Here is an 18,439-nt window from a genome sequence, read left to right as displayed (position 1 = left end):
AGTCTATCATGGGCAAAAAGACTTTCAAAAGGTTGTGGTGCAACAAGGCTTCAAGGCCAGTTTTAACTCCAATTCGCATAAAATGAAGAACTTACACGAATGAACTGATACCTGTAATCGACAGTGCGATCATAAAGGTCTCCTACAATGGAGCGGTGCATAAGCTACGGCTCTGGGTGGTACCAGGCAATGGTCCCATGCTGCTCGGCAGGAGCTGGCTGGGAAAGATACGCTGGAACTGGACAAATTCCAAGCGCTATCGCCCGCTGATGACACTTCTTGGGCCCAGGTCTTAAACAAATTTCCTTCGCTGTTCAAACCAGGCATTGGGAAATTCCAAGGAGCAAAAGTGCAGATCCACCTAATTCTGGGGGCGCAACCCATCCATCACAAGGCGAGACCAGTACCGTACATGATGAGAGAAAGGGTAGAGATCGAGCTAGACCGGCTGCAAAGAGAGGGCATCATTTCACTGATCGAGTTCAATGAGTGGGCCAGTCCTATCGTCCCAGTTCTCAAAGGAGACGGCACCGTCAGAATCTGTGGCGATTACAAAGTAACTATCAATCGTTTCTCCCTGCAGGACCAATGCCCACTACCAAAGGCCGACAACCTCTTTGCAACGCTGACGGGAGGAAAGACATTCACGAAGCTGGATCTGACTTCATGACGCAGGAATCATCGAAGGCCCTCACCTGCACCAACACGCACATAGTTTTTTTGTTTATAACAGATGCCCGTTTGGAAGCCGATCAGCGGCGGCGATATTCCAGAGAAACATGGAAAGTTTACTGAAGTCAGTCCCGCACACCGTGGTCTTCCAGGACGACATCTTGGTCATAGGTCAGAACACAGTTGAGCACCTGCAGAACCTGGAGGAGATTCTTAGTCGACTCAATCACGTGGGGCTCAGGTTAAAACGTTCGAAGTGCGTTTTCCTGTTGCCTGAAGTTGAGTTCTTGGGAAGGAGGATTGTGGCGGACGGCATCAGGCCCACCAACGCAAAGACGGAGGCAATCGAGAACGCACCGAGGCCACAGAACGTGACGGAGCTGCGGTCGTTTCTGGGACTCTTGAACTACTTTGTAACTTCTTACCGCGTCTCAGCACACTCTTAGGATCAAACATGTCACTCGCCGATCCCTGCTGAGCTGCCGCACGAGATCCCACTCACTCACTGGGATCCCACCTGCTGAACTGCTCATGAAAAGAGCACTTAAGACAAGGCTCTCGTTAGTTCACCCTGATCTACATGAACAGGTAGAGAGCAGGCGACTTCAACTAAGTGCATACCATGATAGCGCAAATGTGTCACGCGAGATTGAAATCAATGATCCTGTATTTGTATTGAATTATGGACAAGGTCCCAAGTGGCTTCCCAGCACTGTCGTGGCAAAAGAGGGGAGCAGGGTGTTTCGGGTCAAACTTTCAAATGGACTCATTCACCGGAAACACTTGGATCAAACTCAGATTCACGGACTATCCTGAGCAACCCATCTTGGACCCTACCTTTTTTGATCCCCCAACATACACACCAGTGGCAACCAGCACCATGGTTGACCATGAAGCAGAACCCATCATCCACAGCAGCCCAGCAGGGCCCAACACACCAGGCAGCCCAGCAAGGCCAGCTGCACAGCAGCCCAGTGAGGGCCCAACAAATGATTCAACAACACCAGCTTTCACACCGAGACGATCAACCAGGGCAAGAAGGGCCCCAGATCGACTCACATTGTAAATAGTTACACTATTGACTTTGGGGGGTGGAGTGTTATTATATATGCAAACTTGTATTTACTCTATAAATACCAGAAGGCTCATCCCCGGGAGTGCCAAGGGATCCCACAATCCCTTGGGAGCACAGGTATTTAAGGAGGCTTCATAGGCTGTAGAGGCACTCTGGAGACCTGCAATAAAAGACTAAGGTCACACTTTACTTGAGCTCACAGTGTTCAGTCTGACTCTTGCTTCATACACAACAGAGGCCATTTGGCCCATCGTGCCTGTGTCGGCTCTTTGAACTTGCTGTCCAATTAATCCCAGTCCACTGCTCTCTCCTCACAGCCCTGAACATTGTTTTTCCCTTCAAGTATTTATCCAATTCCCCTTGTGAAAGTTGCTATTGAATCTGCGTCCACCATCTTTTCAGGCAGTGCCTTCCAGATGAGAACAACTCGCTGTGTAAAAAAATGTTTCCTCATGTCACCTCTAGTTATTTTGCCAATCACCTTAAATCCGTGTCCTCTGGTTACTGACCCTTCTGCCACTAGAAACAGTTTCTCCTTATTTTCTCTATCAAAACCCTTCATGATTTGAAACACCTCTATCAAACCTCCTCTTAACCTTGCCTGATACCACCCTTTAATTTGTCACTTGGTGGATAGCGTCGTAAGAATAAGTCTGACTCTTTTTGATAGATCACTCCCGCCCCTTTCGCCATACTCCTCAATCCCTTCTCTCAGAGGGATGTTAGGTAACCTATAACACTATTCCAAGAGAAGGGAGCTCTCCTGGTTTCTGGGCTAACATCTGTCCCTTAACCAATGCGTTGATTTCATTGCTGTTTGTGGAGCCAACATGCACGCAACATGGCTGCCACATTTGCCTGCATAATAACAAGGATTACACTTCAAAGTCAGTCATTGTATAACCACACTTGATCAGCTCCGTTGGGCGGGCCACATTGTCTGCATGCCTGACACAAGACTCCCAACACAAGCGCTCTAACTCGGAACTTCTTCACGGCAAGCGAGCCCCAGGTGGGCAGAGGAAACGTTACAAGGACACCCTCAAAACCTCCCTGATAAAGTGCAACATCCCCACCGACACCTGGGAGTCCCTGGCCAAAGACCGTCCTAAGTGGAGGAAGTGCATCCGGGAGGGCGCTGAGCACCTCGGGTCTCGTCGCCGAGAGCATGCAGAAACCAAGCGCAGGCAGCGGAAGGAGCGCGAGGCAAACCAGTCCCACCCACCCTTTCCCTCAACGACTATCTGCCCCACCTGTGACCGGGACTGTGATTCTCGTATTGGACTATTCAGCCACCTAAGGACTCATGTTAAGAGTGGAAGCAAGTCTTCCTCGATTCCGAGGGACTGCCTATCATGATGATATATAAGGTGCTGGGTAAGGTGCTTCATAAATGGCAGTTCTTTCTTTCTCTTCTCTTTAGAAATGTGTCTAATTGTCCCTTCAACCCATTTATACTGCCTACTTCAGTGTCCCTCCCAGGTAATTTATCCCACACCTCTATTCCTCAAAACCCACGGGAGCGGCCATGGCTCAGGGGGGTAGCACTCTCTCCAGAAGGTTTTAAAAAAAATTTATACGCTCACGGGATGTGAGCGTTCCTGGCAATTATTGCCCATCCTGGATTGCCCCTTGAGAAGGTGGTGGTGAGCCGCCTTCTTGAACCACTGCAGACCGTGTGGTGAAGGTACTCCCGCAGTGCTGACTTTGTCGTAGCGGTTTGGTACAACTTAGTCCAGCCCTCCGGATTACTGATCCAGTAACAATCCCACTATGCTACTATACTTGTGGGTTCAAGCCCTACTCCAGAGACTTGAGCACAAGATCCAGGCTGACTCTCCCAGTGCCAGTACTGAGGGAGTGCTGCACTGTCGGAGGCGCCGGCTTTCAGCTGAGACATTAAACTGGCCCTGTCTGTCCTCTCAGGTAGACGTAAAAGATTCTGTGGCACTATTTCGAAGAGCAGGGAAATTCCCCCAGGTGTCCTGGGAAACATTTATCCCTTCAATTGACATCATTAAAATAAATGAGCTGTTAGTGGGAGCTTGCTGTGCGCAAATTGGCTGCCGTATTTCCTGCATTACAACAGTAACTACAATTCAAAATTATTTCATTGTGGGACGTTGGGACATCCTGAAGTCGTGAAAGTCGCTATATAAATGAAAGGGCTAGAAATTTGGTTGGAGGGTTCTTAGAAACATAGAAACATAGAAATTTACAGTGCAGAAGGAGGCCATTTCGGCCCATTGTGTCTGTGCCGGCCGACAAAGAGCCGCACGGCCCTCGGTCAGCAGCCCTGAAGGTTACATACAAAACATATGAACAATGGCGGAAAGGTAAAGAGCACCCAGCCCAACCAGTCCGCCCCACACAACTACGACACCCCTTACACCGAAACATTCTACACTCCACCCCAACCGGAGCCATGTGATCTCCTGGGAGAGGCAAAAATCAGGCATAATCCCAGGCCAATATGGGAAAAAAAAATCTGGGAAAATTCCTCTCTGACCCATCCAGGCGATCGACACTAGTCCAGGAGATCACCCTGGCCGTATTCGATTCCCTGCAGTACTTACCATCATATCTGCACCAGCCAACAAGAGGTTATCCAGTCTAATCCCACTTACCAGTTCGAGGTCTGTAACCCTGCAGGTTACAGCACTTCAGGTGCCCATCCAAGCACCTTTTAAATGTGGTGAAGGTTTCTGCGTCCATCATCATCATAAGTAGTCGATGGGAATCGAGGAAGACTTGCTTCCACTCTAAAAGTGAGTTCTCAGGTGACTGAACAGTCCAATATGGGAATTACTGTCTCTGTCGCAGGTGGGACAGACAGTGGTTGAAGGAAAAGGTGGGTGGGGAGTCTGGTTTGCCGCACGCTCCTTCCGCTGTCTGCGCTTGTTTTCTGCATGCTCTCGGCGACGAGACTCGAGGTGCACCCACAACCCTTCTTAAGGTGCTAATGTGGGCGCTCGCAGCTGCAAACCCTTTAGCACCCCTGTAGCACCCCTTGCGAGGGATGCTAACCAGCCGAATTTCTCCCCCCAAAGTCTTTTATTTCTGATTGGAAAGATACAAAAGTGTGAGTAGAGGGCGACTTATTCTGTACCTTACCTGTACTGTACAAGACCTGTAAGGGCTCAATTGAACAGCGTAGAAGAAGCTTTAGAATGCAATCCAGCTCAAAAGAATAGAAAGGATTTTGGGGACTGGATGGAAAAAGAAGCTTAAAGAACGCACAAAAGCGAGCTTTCAGAAACATTTACAAGACATCTTTATAAGTAAACCGAATAAATGAGAAGAAATTATGAACAAACCAGGCAATATTTCTATCGCTTGTTACTCTCAGAACTCAGCAGAGGAGGACAAAGGGTTTGATTAGGGCAGGGAAAATGGAGTACGAGAAGAAGCTTGCAGGGAACATTAAGGTGGATTGCAAAAATTTCTATAGGTATGTAAAGAGAAAAAGGTTAGTGAAGACAAACGTAGGTCCCCTGCAGTCAGAATCAGGGGAAGTCATAACGGGGAACAAAGAAATGGCAGACCAATTGAACAAGTACTTTGGTTCGGTATTCACTAAGGAGGATACAAACAACCTTCCGGATATAAAAGGGGTCAGAGGGTCTAGTAAGGAGGGGGAACTGAGGGAAATCTTTATTAGTCGGGAAATTGTGTTGGGGAAATTGATGGGATTGAAGGCCGATAAATCCCCAGGGCCTGATGGACTGCATCCCAGAGTACTTAAGGAGGTGGCCTTGGAAATAGCGGATGCATTGACAGTCATTTTCAAACATTCCATTGACTCTGGATCAGTTCCTATGGAGTGGAGGGTAGCCAATGTAACCCCACTTTTTAAAAAAGGAGGGAGAGAGAAAACAGGGAATTATAGACCGGTCAGCCTGACCTCAGGAGTGGGTAAAATGATGGAATCAATTATTAAGGATGTCATAGCAGTGCATCTGGAAAATGGTGACATGATAGGTCCAAGTCAGCATGGATTTGTGAAAGGGAAATCATGCTTGACAAATCTTCTGGAATTTTTTGAGGATGTTTCCAGTAAAGTGGACAAAGGAGAACCAGTTGATGTGGTATATTTGGACTTTCAGAAGGCTTTCGACAAGGTCCCACACAAGAGATTAATGTGCAAAGTTAAAGCACATGGGATTGGGGGTAGTGTGCTGACGTGGATTGAGAACTGGTTGTCAGACAGGAAGCAAAGAGTAGGAGTAAACGGGTACTTTTCAGAATGGCAGGCAGTGACTAGTGGGGTGCCGCAAGGTTCTGTGCTGGGGCCCCAGCTGTTTACATTGTACATTAATGATTTAGACGAGGGGATTAAATGCAGTATCTCCAAATTTGCGGATGACACTAAGTTGGGTGGCAGTGTGAGCTGCGAGGAGGATGCTATTAGGCTGCAGAGTGACTTGGATAGGTTAGGTGAGTGGGCAAATGCATGGCAGATGAAGTATAATGTGGATAAATGTGAGGTTATCCACTTTGGTGGTAAAAACAGAGAGACAGACTATTATCTGAATGGTGACAGATTAGGAAAAGGGGAGGTGCAACGAGACCTGGGTGTCATGGTACATCAGTCATTGAAGGTTAGCATGCAGGTACAGCAGGCGGTTAAGAAAGCAAATGGCATGTTGGCCTTCATAGCGAGGGGATTTGAATACAGGGGCAGGGAGGTGTTGCTACAGTTGTACAGGGCCTTGGTGAGGCCACACCTGGAGTATTGTGTACAGTTTTGGTCTCCTAACTTGAGGAAGGACATTCTTGCTATTGAGGGAGTGCAGCGAAGATTCACCAGGCTGATTCCCGGGATGGCGGGACTGACCTATCAAGAAAGACTGGATCAACTGGGCTTGTATTCACTGGAGTTCAGAAGAATGAGAGGGGACCTCATAGAAACGTTTAAAATTCTGACGGGTTTAGACAGGTTAGATGCAGGAAGAATGTTCCCAATGTTGGGGAAGTCCAGAACCAGGGGTCACAGTCTGAGGATAAGGGGTAAGCCATTTAGGACCGAGATAAGGAGAAACTTCTTCACCCAGAGAGTGGTGAACTTGTGGAATTCTCTACCACAGAAAGTTGTTGAGGCCAATTCACTAAATATATTCAAAAGGGAGTTAGATGAAGTCCTTACTACTCGGGGGATCAAGGGTTATGGCGAGAAAGCAGGAATGGGGTACTGAAGTTTCATGTTCAGCCATAAACTCATTGAATGGCGGTGCAGGCTAGAAGGGCTGAATGGCCTACTCCTGCATCTATTTTCTATGTTTCTATGTTTCTATGTTTCTTCCGTTAAATGATATATTTTTTAGAAGTATGTCGCATTTACTGTTTGTTTCTTTTAAAGCTTTACGGCGCAAAACATGAGGGTTTGATTAAGATTTGGTCAATGCACTTTCTCTACTTATATATAAAAAGAACAATAGGAAATGGCTGTGTAGGGTGCTGACAGGCCGTGTGTGCACTCAGAAGACAGCTGGGTCACTGCATTAAAGTTTAGCACTTTGACAAAACCCACCTGATTCCTCACTCACCCCCCCCCCCTCCGCCCCCCCGCTTTCCTCCTCCTCCTCCGGGATAGAAATGAATCATGCCGAGCCTCTGGGGACCAGAGAAATCGCAACCAGGGAAGGCAAAGAGAGGAGGGGGGGGGAAAAAAAGATTTAAAAATAAAAACTTGCACTTATGTTATCGCACTGCCGCCTCTCTTGTATCAAAGAAAAGTGGTCCAACCGTAGCTAACAAGAGACGTTAAAGATAGTACTCGATCAAAGGAAGAGGCTTATCATTATCATAGACAGTTCCTCGGAATCGAGGAAGACTTGCTTCCACTCTTAAAATGGGAGGATTTTGTGAGAATTGTGAATCTGTGGAATTCTCTACCGCAGAAAGTTGTTGAGGCCAGTTCGTTAGATATATTCAAACGGGAGTTAGATGTGACCCTTACGACTAAAGGGATCAGGGGATATGGAGAGAAAGCAGGAATGGGGTACTGAAGTTGCATGATCAGCCATGAATCATATTGAATGGTGATGCAGGCTCAAAGGGCCGAATGGCATACTCCTGCACCTATTTTCTATGTTTCTATGAGTCCTTAGGTGAATGAGCAGTCCAATACGAGAACCACAGTCCCTGTCACAGGTGGGACAGACAGCCATTGAGGGAAAGGGTGGGTGGGAGTGGTTTGCCGCACGCTCCTTCCGCTACCTGCGCTTGATTTCTGCATGCTCTCGGCGATGAGACTCGAGGTGCTCAGCGCCCTCCCGGATGCACTTCCTCCACTTAGGGCGGTCTTTGGCCAGGGATTCCCAAGTGTCGCTGGGGATGTTGCACTTTATCAGGGAGGCTTTGAGGGTGTCCCTGTAAACGTTTCCTCTGCCCACCTTCAGCTCATTTGCCATGAAGGAGTTCTTATAACGTTGTCAAAAAGAGCAGTAAGCCTGAGGATTGGGAGCATTTTAAATGTAGCAAAGGAGGACCAAAAATTGATCAAGAAAGGGAAAATAGAATATGAGAGTAAACTAGCGGGAGACATAAAAAACAGACTGCAAAAGCTTCTATAGGTATGTCAAAAGGCAAAGATTCGGTAAATGTGGGTCCCCTGCAGGCTGAGACAGGATAAATTATAATGGAGAATAAGGAAATGGCAGATAAATTAAACAAATACTTTATGTCCGTCTTCACGGAAGAAGACACGAAAAACCTTCCGGAAATACCTTCAGTAATATTAGGAACAGGAGGAGGCCATTCAGCCCATCAAGCCTGGTCTGCCCTTCAATAAGATCATGGCTGATCTTTAGCTCAACTCCATTTGCCAGCCTTTGCTCCATTTCCCTTATTATCCTTAACTATCAAGAATCTTTTGACATTTTCAATTAATCCTCCCCACCGCCTCCGCACAGCCTTAAACAGCTTTCCTGGTGCAGAGAGTTCCAGATTTCAACTACCCTTTGTGTGAAGAAGTGCTTCCTGACATCACCTCTGAACGGCCTAGCTCTAATAATCTTATGGCCCCTTATTCTGGACTCTCCCACCAGAGGAAATACTTTCTCTCAATCTACCCTATCAATCATCTTAAACATCCAATTAGATTTTTAAAAATTTGTTCCGGGATGTGGGCGTCGCTGGCAAGGCCGGCATTTATTGTCCATCCCTAATTGCCCCTTGAGAAGGTGGTGGTGAGCCGCCTTCTTGAACCGCTGCAGTCCGTGTGGTGAAGGTGCTCCCACAGTGCTGTTAGGGAGGGAGTTCCAGGATTTTGACCCAGCGACGATGAAGGAACGGCCGATATATTTCCAAGTCGGGATGGTGTGTGACTTGGAGGGGAACGTGGAGGTGGTGGTGTTCCCATGCGCCTGCTGCCCTCGTCCTTCTAGGTGGTAGAGGTCGCGGGTTTGGGAGGTTACACTGAAGAAGCCGGTAGCATCTCTTAATCTTCTATACGTGAGGGTCATCATCATAGGCGGTCCCTCGAACGAGGATGACTTGCTTCCACATCAAAAGGGACGAGTTCACAGATGTTTCAATGAAGGACCCGATGTTCCAGTCCTGAACTCCAGGGGTGGAAGATGCCTGTTATACACCAGCCACCACACGGGCTTGACAGAGCTAGGCCTTTATCCAGTGGCAAGGGTTTACCAGGACGACTGGAGACCTGCTCTGCTGTACGGACCAACTGCACACACATTTCGCAGTGTGGGCTGGCTCGTGCTGCCCCTGGGCCCTTTGCTCTTCTGGGTCCCGTACTCTCATTTGCCGCACCTCCGCCACGATCTCTCACCGCTCCTCCGGCAGAAACATGCACGAGGGTACACAAACCTTGTCTATGCAACCTGCCCTCATAATCTAACCCTTTCAGACCTGGTATTATTCTGGTGAATCTGCACTGCAAGAGGCCAATATATTATTCCTGAGATGTGGTGCCCAGATATGAACTGGACGGCAAAATCCCACAAACACGAAATGACTCGAATGACCAGATAATTGTGTTTTTTGGGTTGTTGACCAGGAACTTTGTTGGGCGAGTGGTATCAAGGTATCTGGAGTGAAGGTGGGTGAATGGAGTTTGAGGTGCAGAACGGCCATGGTCTGATTGAATGGCGGGACGGGGTAGAGGAGGCTGAATGGCCTCCCGCTGTTCCTAACTCCCACTTCGAAGTGCGACCTTACAAGCCACCAGAAGAGGCAGCAGGCAGTGCAGCACTCCCTCAGTGTGGCACTGGGACGTCACGTTAGACCTCCTCGAGCAGAGCTTACAACCTTCTGATCCTGGCACGGGAGCAATGCCAAACAGGCCAAGCTGAAACATAAGAAGATAATATCTAATGTAGGTTTTCCTCTTTGGGGATTAATAGCGCACACTTCCCAATGGCTAGCTGACGTGAGAGGGGATTGGGGAAAACCCGATCGCTGGATCTCTCCATCCTCCCGCCCCAATACGGCGTTCGCACTTCAGGTGGGTGGGTGGGGTAGGATGAAGAGGGGGTGGCGGGGTGCGTGGTAATGTGGGTCACTCAAAGCTCCAGCTGAAAATGGGTGGGTTCCTCCTCCCACCGGGAAAATCAAGTGCGCACGCGCAATTTCCATCAGGAATGTATCACGTCACGGTGCGCATTATAAAAGTCTCTGGATTTTTCTTGGGTAAGGGCATTGAGGGATATAGAGCAAAAGCGGGTCAATGGAGTTGAGGTACAGATCAACCGCGATCCAATTGAATGGCGGAGTAGGCTCGAGGGGGCCGAATGGTCTCCCCCTGTTCCTAATGTTCCTACAATTGAATACGGCCAGGGTGATCTCCTGGACTAGTTTCGCTCGCCTGGATGAGTCGGAGAGGAATTCACCCAGATTTTTTCTCCCTAAATCGACCTGGGCTTTGGCCTCTCCCAGGAGATCACATGGCTCCGGTTGGGTTGGCGTGTAGAATGTCTCAGTGCAAGGGGTGTCGCCGTTGTGTGGGGCGGACTGGTTGGGCTGGGTGCTCTTTGCCTTTCCGCCATTGTTCATTGTTCATATGTGACCTTCGGTGACCTTTATATGTGACCTTCGGGGCTGCTGACCGAGGACTGTGCGGCTGCATGTCGGCCGGCGCGGACACGATGGGCCAGAGTGGCCTCCTTCTGCGCTGGAAATTTCTATGTTTCTAACTCGGACCTAGATGGCAGGCTGCTCAGGAAGTCAGTATTTAAAAGTGGGGGGGTGGGGGGGGACCTGAGATTTTTAAACGATATTTGTTCTGGGGATGTGGGTGACACTGGCCAGGGTGAATTTATTGGCCATCCCTAGTTGCCCTGTGGGACTTGAGGCAACCATGTAGTGTGGGGAATGGAGCCATGTGTAGGCCCAGACCGGGTAAAGTGTGGAAGATTACCTTCGCCTAAAGGACGTTAGCGAACTGGTTGGGATTTTACAGCAATCCGACAGCTTTCATGGTCTATAGAGCTTTTCCTTTTCGTTTTGTCTTGGAGCCACCTCACGAATTACAAGATTTATTGAATTTAATTTCACAAGTGAGTGCCAAAATCTGACACTGTGTTTTGAGAGCCATTTTACAGCACGGACCACTGCTCCTTTCGGGTCAGTTTAATTTTCGAGGCTTGCGTTGACAAGTATTTTGGGCAGAGTTATTTTTAATTGCCTCAGCTACGATTGACAAAATTTGATCGATCTTTGTTGGGTGGGGTTATCGAGGGATATGATGCAAAGGCGGAAAATGGAGCTGAGTTGCTGATCAGCTACGTTCTAATTGAATGGTGGAGCAGACTTGAGGGGCTGAGTGTCCTCCTCCTGCTCCTAATTTTACGACGTTCCTGGGCCGATGGGCCGAATGGCCTCCTTCAGTGCTGAATCATTCTATTATTCTACATAAGAACGTAAGAAATAGGAGCAGGAGTAGGCCGCTTGGCCCCTCGAGCCTGCTCCGCCATTCAATAAGATCATGGCTGATCTGGTCATGGACACAGCTCCACTTCCCTGCCCGCTCTCCATAACCCTTGACTCCCTTATCATTGAAAAATCTGTCTATCTCCACCTGAAATATATTCAATGACCCAGCCTCCACAGCTCTCTGGGGCAGAGAATTCCACAGATTTACAACCCTCTGAGAAAAGAAATTCCTCCTCATCTCAGTTTTAAATGGGCGACCTCTTATTCTGAAACTATGCCCCCTAGTTCTAGATTCCCCCACGAGGGAAAACATCCTCTCTGCATCTACCTTGTCAAGCCCCCTCAGAATTTTATATGCTTCAATAAGATCACCTCTCATTCTTCTAAACTCCAATGAGTTTAGGCCCAAGCTGCTCAACCTTTCTTCATAAGTCAACCCCTTCATCCCTGGAATCAACCGTGTGAACCTTCTCTGAACAGCCTCCAATGCAAGTATATCCCTCCTTAAATACGGAGAGCAAAACTGTAGGCAGTACTCCAGGTGTGGCCTCACCAATACCCTGTACAGTTGTAGCAGGACTTCCCTACTTTTATACTCCATCCCCCTTACAATAAAGGCCAACATTGCATTTGCTGTCCTAATTCCTAACACGGGCATTCGAATATTTTTGTGTTATTTGAGGAAAGCTAGAGAGGAGGGATGGCAGTTGAGTGTTATTACACTTAAGCTGAATTGGGCAGACCCACTGTTACACGTCAACTCACACTGAGAGGGAGAGACTTGGCTACGTCTGAGGAAATGGAAACTGCGGGGCAGTGAGTGGTTTGTGGCATCTGCTGGAAAATGACCTCTAACCAAACTCCACCACTATGGATAATGCAGCCAATGGGATCAAGCTCACCACAGCCTTGAACTTTAACCCCCTTGTCTCATTCCAAGCTACCACAGAGGAAGACAAAAGTCAGCCTAGCTGTCAATCAGCAGCTCACATATGTATCAAGCTGGTGACCGATGCATTTACCAGGGCCAATAGTATCAGTCTCACCTGCTTTGGTTCAGAGTCAGGTAGGCCCCTGCCTCCAGTTTTACACTATGAGGCCACAGCATAGCTGCTATATGTGACCATGTGACAGTAATCTGGGACTCAGGCTGCCATATTAATGTAATATGTGAGGCACTGAATCAGATGACTTTCACCGCAGTGACACTGTACCACGTGCCTCTGTGATGACACTGTACCATGTGACTGCGATGACACTGTACCATGTGACTGCGATGACACTGTACCACGTGACTCTGCGATAACACTGTACCATGTGACTGCGATGCCACTGTACCGTGTGACTCTCATCATCGTCATAGGCAATCTCTCGAAATCGAGGAAGACCTGCTTCCACTCCAAAAGTGAGTTCTCAGGTGACTGAACAGTCCAATATGGGAATTACAGTCTCTGTCACAGGTGGGACAGACAGTGGTTGAAGGAAAGGGTGGGTGGGACTGGTTTGCCGCACGCTCCTTCCGCTGCCTGCACTTGTTTTCTGCATGCTCTCGGCGACGAGACTTGAGGTGCTCAGCGCCCTCCCAGATGCTCTTCCTCCACTTAGGGTGGTCTTTGGCCAGGGGCTCCCAGGTGTCGGTGGGGATGTTGCACTTTATCAAGAAGGCTTAGAGGGTGTCCCTGAAATGTTTCTTCTGCCCACCTGGAGCTCGCTTGCCGTGTAGGAGTTCCTGTTCTGATAGGATACCATGTGACTCTCAGTCTTGTGCTATGAAACTCTGTTTAAGAACATAAGCACGTAAGATTTAGGACCAGCAGTAGGCCACACAGACCCTCCAGTCTGCTCCGCCATTCAATAAGATCATGGCTGATTTTCGACCTCAACTCCACTTTCCCGCCTGATCCCTATATCCCTGATTCCCCTAGATCCTAAAAATCTCTCTATCTCTGCTTTGAATAGACTCAACGACTCAGCATCCACAGCCCTCTGGGGTAGAGAATTTCGAAGACCTCTGAGGGAAGAAATTCCTCCTCATCCCAGTCTGAAATGGCCGACCTCTTATCCTGCGACTGTGATCCCTAATTCGACACTCTGTAGCCAGGGAGAAACAGCCTCTCACCATTTACCCTCTCAATCTCCCCTCAAGAATCTTTTGTTTCAATGAGATTCACCTCTCATTCTTTTAAACTCAGGAGCCTATCGGCCCAAACTATCCAACTGCCGCAGAGCTGCTTCAGCACTATAATTTATTGATATTGTCTCCGTGTGCAAATGTTATGTTTGCACACCAACTTTACTGCTGTGAATTGCCAGGGATACCTCTTAATTATTCCCTGCCTTTTATCACTCTGCCAAGTTCCCTTGTGTCTTCTTGACCAGGTGCTGCTCGAGCTGATGGAAATCAGCCGGCAACACACTAAAAGGCTCCAGGAAGATTTAATGTTCTTTAATTGCAATCATTTGGCAGATTAAATTCCTACTGGTGGAGCAGGAGTGCCGCGATTGAGGCTGGGTCAAGGGTCAGGGGTCGTCCCATTCCTCATTTCTCTGAGCAATGAAAAACACGTTTTAAATTGTTTCTGTGGTCTGTGTGTGTGTGTGTGTGTGTGTGTGAGAAATATGGGCCTCTTCCATTAAACGATCCTGTTCAATGGGGTACGACCTGCGGCATCAGATGTGTGGTACGGAGGTGCAGCGGTTTTGTGACTGGACTCTGAGCACCCTACTCCGGGCTACGTCACGGCAGGCGAGCCCCAGGAGGACAGAGAAAAAGCTTCAAGTACACCCTCAAAGCCTCCTTTGAAAAAATGCATCATCCCCACCGACTCTTGGGAATCCCTGGCTCAAGACCGCCCAAGTGGAGGAGCATCCGGGAAGGCGGCGAACATTTCAAGTCTCTTCACCGGGAGCACGCGGAAGCCAAGTACAAACAGCGGAAGGAGCGTAGGACAAATGTGCCGGGACCCCAGCTATTTACAATCTACATCAGTGATTTAGACGAAGGAATTGAATGTAATATCTCCAAGTTTGCAGATGACACTCAGCTGGGTGGCAGTATGAGCTGTGAGGAGGATGCGAAGAGGCTGCAGGTTAGGTGAGTGGGCAAATGCATGGCAGATGCAGTATAGTGTGGATAAATGTGAGGTTATCCACTTTGGTGGCAAAAAACAGGAAGGCAGAATATTATCTGAATGGTGACAGATTAGGAAAAAGGGGAGGTGCAACGAGACCTGGGTGTCATGGTTCATCAGTCATTGAAAGTTGGCATGCAGGTACAGCAGGCGGTGAAGAAGGCAAATGGCATGTTATCCTTCATAGCGCGAGGAATTGAGTATAGGAGCAGGGAGGTCTTACTGCAATTGTACAGGGCCTTGGTGAGGCCACACCTTGAATATTGTGTTCAGTTTTGGTCTCCTAATCTGAGGAAGGACGTTCTTGCTATTGAGGGAGTGCAGCAAAGGTTCACCAGACTGATTCCCGGGATGGCGGGACTGACATATGAAGAAAGACTGGATCGACTAGGCTTATATTCACTGGAATTTAGAAGAATGAGAGGGGATCTCATCGAAACATATAAAATTCTGACGGGATTGAACAGGTTAAATGCAGGAAGAAGGTTCCCGATGTTGGGAAAGTCCAGAACCAGGGGTCACAGTCTAAGGATAAGGGGTAAGCCATTTAGGACCGAGATGAGGAGAAAATTCTTCACTCAGAGAATTGTAAACCTGTGGAATTCTCTACCACAGAAAGCTGTTGAGGCCAGTTCGTTGGATATATTCAAAAGGGAGTTAGATGTGACACTTACGGCTAAAGGGATCAAGGGGTATGGAGAGAAAGCAGGAAAGGGATACTGAAGTTGCATGATCAGCCATGATCTTATTGAATGGTGGTGCAGGTTTGAAGGGCCGAATGGCCTATTCCTGCACCTATTTTCTGTGTTTCTATGTAAACCAAGTACACCACCCACCCGTCCCTCCAACCACCGTCTGTCCCACCTGTGACAGAGACTGTAGATTCCGCATTGGTCTCATCAGTCACATTAGAACTCAAATTAGTGTGGATGCAAGTCATCCTCGACTCCGAGGGACTGCCTAAGATGAAGAAGGATGTTACTGGACTGGTGAGCCAGAGACCTGGACTAATAATCCAATCAGATCATGAATTCAAATCCAACTTGACAGCTTTAGAATTAATTTTAAATAAAAATAACACACCAGTAGAAGTGACCATGAAGCTGTCGGATTGCCCTAAAAACCCAACTGGTTCATTGGTGTCCTTTAGGAAAGGAAACCTGCTGTCCTTACCCGGTCTGGGCCTATATGTGACTCCCGTCACTCAGCAATGTGATTGACGTTTAACTGCCCTCTGAAGTGGCCTAAATGCTTATATCATAATATTATATGACGTTAATCCGAGGGCCCCGTCTGCCCTCTCAAGTAGTCGTAAAAGATCCCGTGGCGCTATTTTGAAGAAAAACAGGAGAGTTATCACCGGTGTCCTGGCCAATATTGATCCCTCAATCAACATAACAAAAACAGATTATATGGTCATTATCAAATTGCTGTTTGTGGGAGCTTGCTGTGCGAAAATTAGCTGCTGCGTTTTCCACATCATCATCATAGGCTGTCCCTCGGAGTCGAGGAAGACTTATTTCCACTCTAAAAGTGAGTTCTTAGGTGAGAGAAGTATCCAATGCAGGACCTACAGTCTCTGTCACAGGTGGGGACAGACAGTGGTTGAAGGAAAGGGTGGGCGGGGAGTCTGGTTTGCCGCTCGCTCCTTCCGCTGCCTGCGCTTGTTTTCTGCATGCTCTCGGCGACGAGACTCGAGGTGCTCAGCGTCCTCCCGGATGCTCTTCCTCCATTTTGGGCGGTCTTTGGCCAGGGACTCTCAGGTGCCGGTGGGGATGTTGCACTTTATCAAGGGAGGCTTTGAAGGTGTCCTTGAAACGTTTCCTCTGCCCACACGGGGCTCGCTTGCTATGTCGGAGCTCCGCATGGTGCGCTTGCTTTGGGAGTCTCGTGTTGGGCATGTAGACGATGTGGCCCGCCCAACGGAGCTGGTCGAGCGTGGTCAATGCTTCGATGCTGGGGATGTTGGCCTGAGCGAGAGCACTGATGTTAGTGCGTCTATCCTGCCAATGGATTTGCAGGATCTTGCGAAGGCAGCGTTGGTGGTACTTCTCCAGTGTTTTGAGGAGTCTGCTGCATATGGTCCACGTCTCTGAGCCATATATAGCCATGTAGACCATGAGCTTGGTGCCGGGTTTGAGGTCCTGGTCTTCAATCACTCTTTACCTCAGGTGACCGAAGGCTGCACTAGCACACTGAAGGCGGTGTTGGACCTCGTCGTCAATGTCTGCCCTTGTTGACAGTAGGCTCGCGAGGTATGGAAAATGGTCCACGTTGTCCAAGGCCTTGTCGTGGACTTTAATAATTGGGGGGCAGTGCTGTGTGGTGGGGTCAGGTTGGTGGAGGACCTTTGTCTTACGGATGTTTAGTGTAAGGTCCATGCTCTCGTATGCCTCGGTGAAGGTGTTGACGATGGCTTGGAGTTCAGCCTCCGAGAGTACGCAGACGCAGGCATCATCCTGTAATTCGATGACAGAGGATGGGATGACCTTGGATCTGGCCTGGAGACAGTGGAGGTCTATAATTTCGCTCCACTCCAGCGGGAAGCTTGCTCATGGTGAGATGAAGCATTGCAGCAAGGAAGGTCGAAAAGAGCATTGATGCAATGACGCAGCCTTGCTTGACCCCAGTCTGGATGTGGATTAGGTCTGTGGTGGATCCGTTAGTTAAGATCATGGCTTGCATGTCGTCGTCATGCATGTCAAAAATTTGAGGGCAGCTGAAACGGAGGAGGACGCTCCATAATCCCTCACGGTTGACAGTGTCGAAGGCCTTTGTGAGGTCAAAGAAGGCCATGTACAAGGGTTGGTGCTGTTCCCTGCATTTCTCTTGCAGTTGTCGCGCCGTGAAGATCATGTCCATTGTACCCCTCAGTGGATGGAGATTCCCCAGCAGCAAAAAGCCCACTAAGCATCAAGAACATAGTTGGCACCGAGTTTTTGTCCAACAAATAACATATAAAATGGAAGGGATGTAGGAGATCCTGGAGCTGGTAGCCAGGAACACTGGTGGCAGAGAGCTCCCAGTGGTCCCGGATCACCACACTGCACCCCAAAGTGACGCACCCCCATTGTCAACCGCACATGAGAACCAGCAGCAACATCTTGCTTATGGTTCAGAGCACGTTCCCAGCTCGGGACCGCCCTCTCCCGTATCCGTCCAAACAGCACTTCAGCCGTCACTCCCTGCTGCCCACCCCCACAGCGGCAGTCGGGAGCAACGTCGAGGAGGTGTGTGGAGCGGCCTATAAAAGGCACAGCAGGGAGTCCGGGGCCCAGCGTCGGCGGCAGTCGGGAGCAGCGTCGAGGAGGTGCGTGGTGAGGCCTATAAAAGGCACAGCAGGGAGTCCGGGGCCAGCGTCGGGAGCAGCGTCGAGGAGGTGCGTGGAGCGGCCTATAAAAGGCACAGCAGGGAGTCCGGGGCCAGCGTCGGGAGCAGCGTCGAGGAGGTGCGTGGTGAGGCCTATAAAAGGCACAGCAGGGAGTCCGGGGTCCAGTGTCGGCGGCAGTCGGGAGCAGCGTCGAGGAGGTGCGTGGTGAGGCCTATAAAAGGCACAGCAGGGAGTCCGGGGCCCAGCGTCGGCGGCAGTCGGGAGCAGCGTCGAGGAGGTGCGTGGTGAGGCCTATAAAAGGCACAGCAGGGAGTCCGGGGCCCAGCGTCGGCGGCA

The sequence above is a fragment of the Pristiophorus japonicus genome, chromosome 2 (assembly GCF_044704955.1).
Source record: "Pristiophorus japonicus isolate sPriJap1 chromosome 2, sPriJap1.hap1, whole genome shotgun sequence".
NCBI lineage: Eukaryota > Metazoa > Chordata > Chondrichthyes > Pristiophoridae > Pristiophorus > Pristiophorus japonicus.
Note: the sequence above shows the minus strand (reverse complement) of the source record.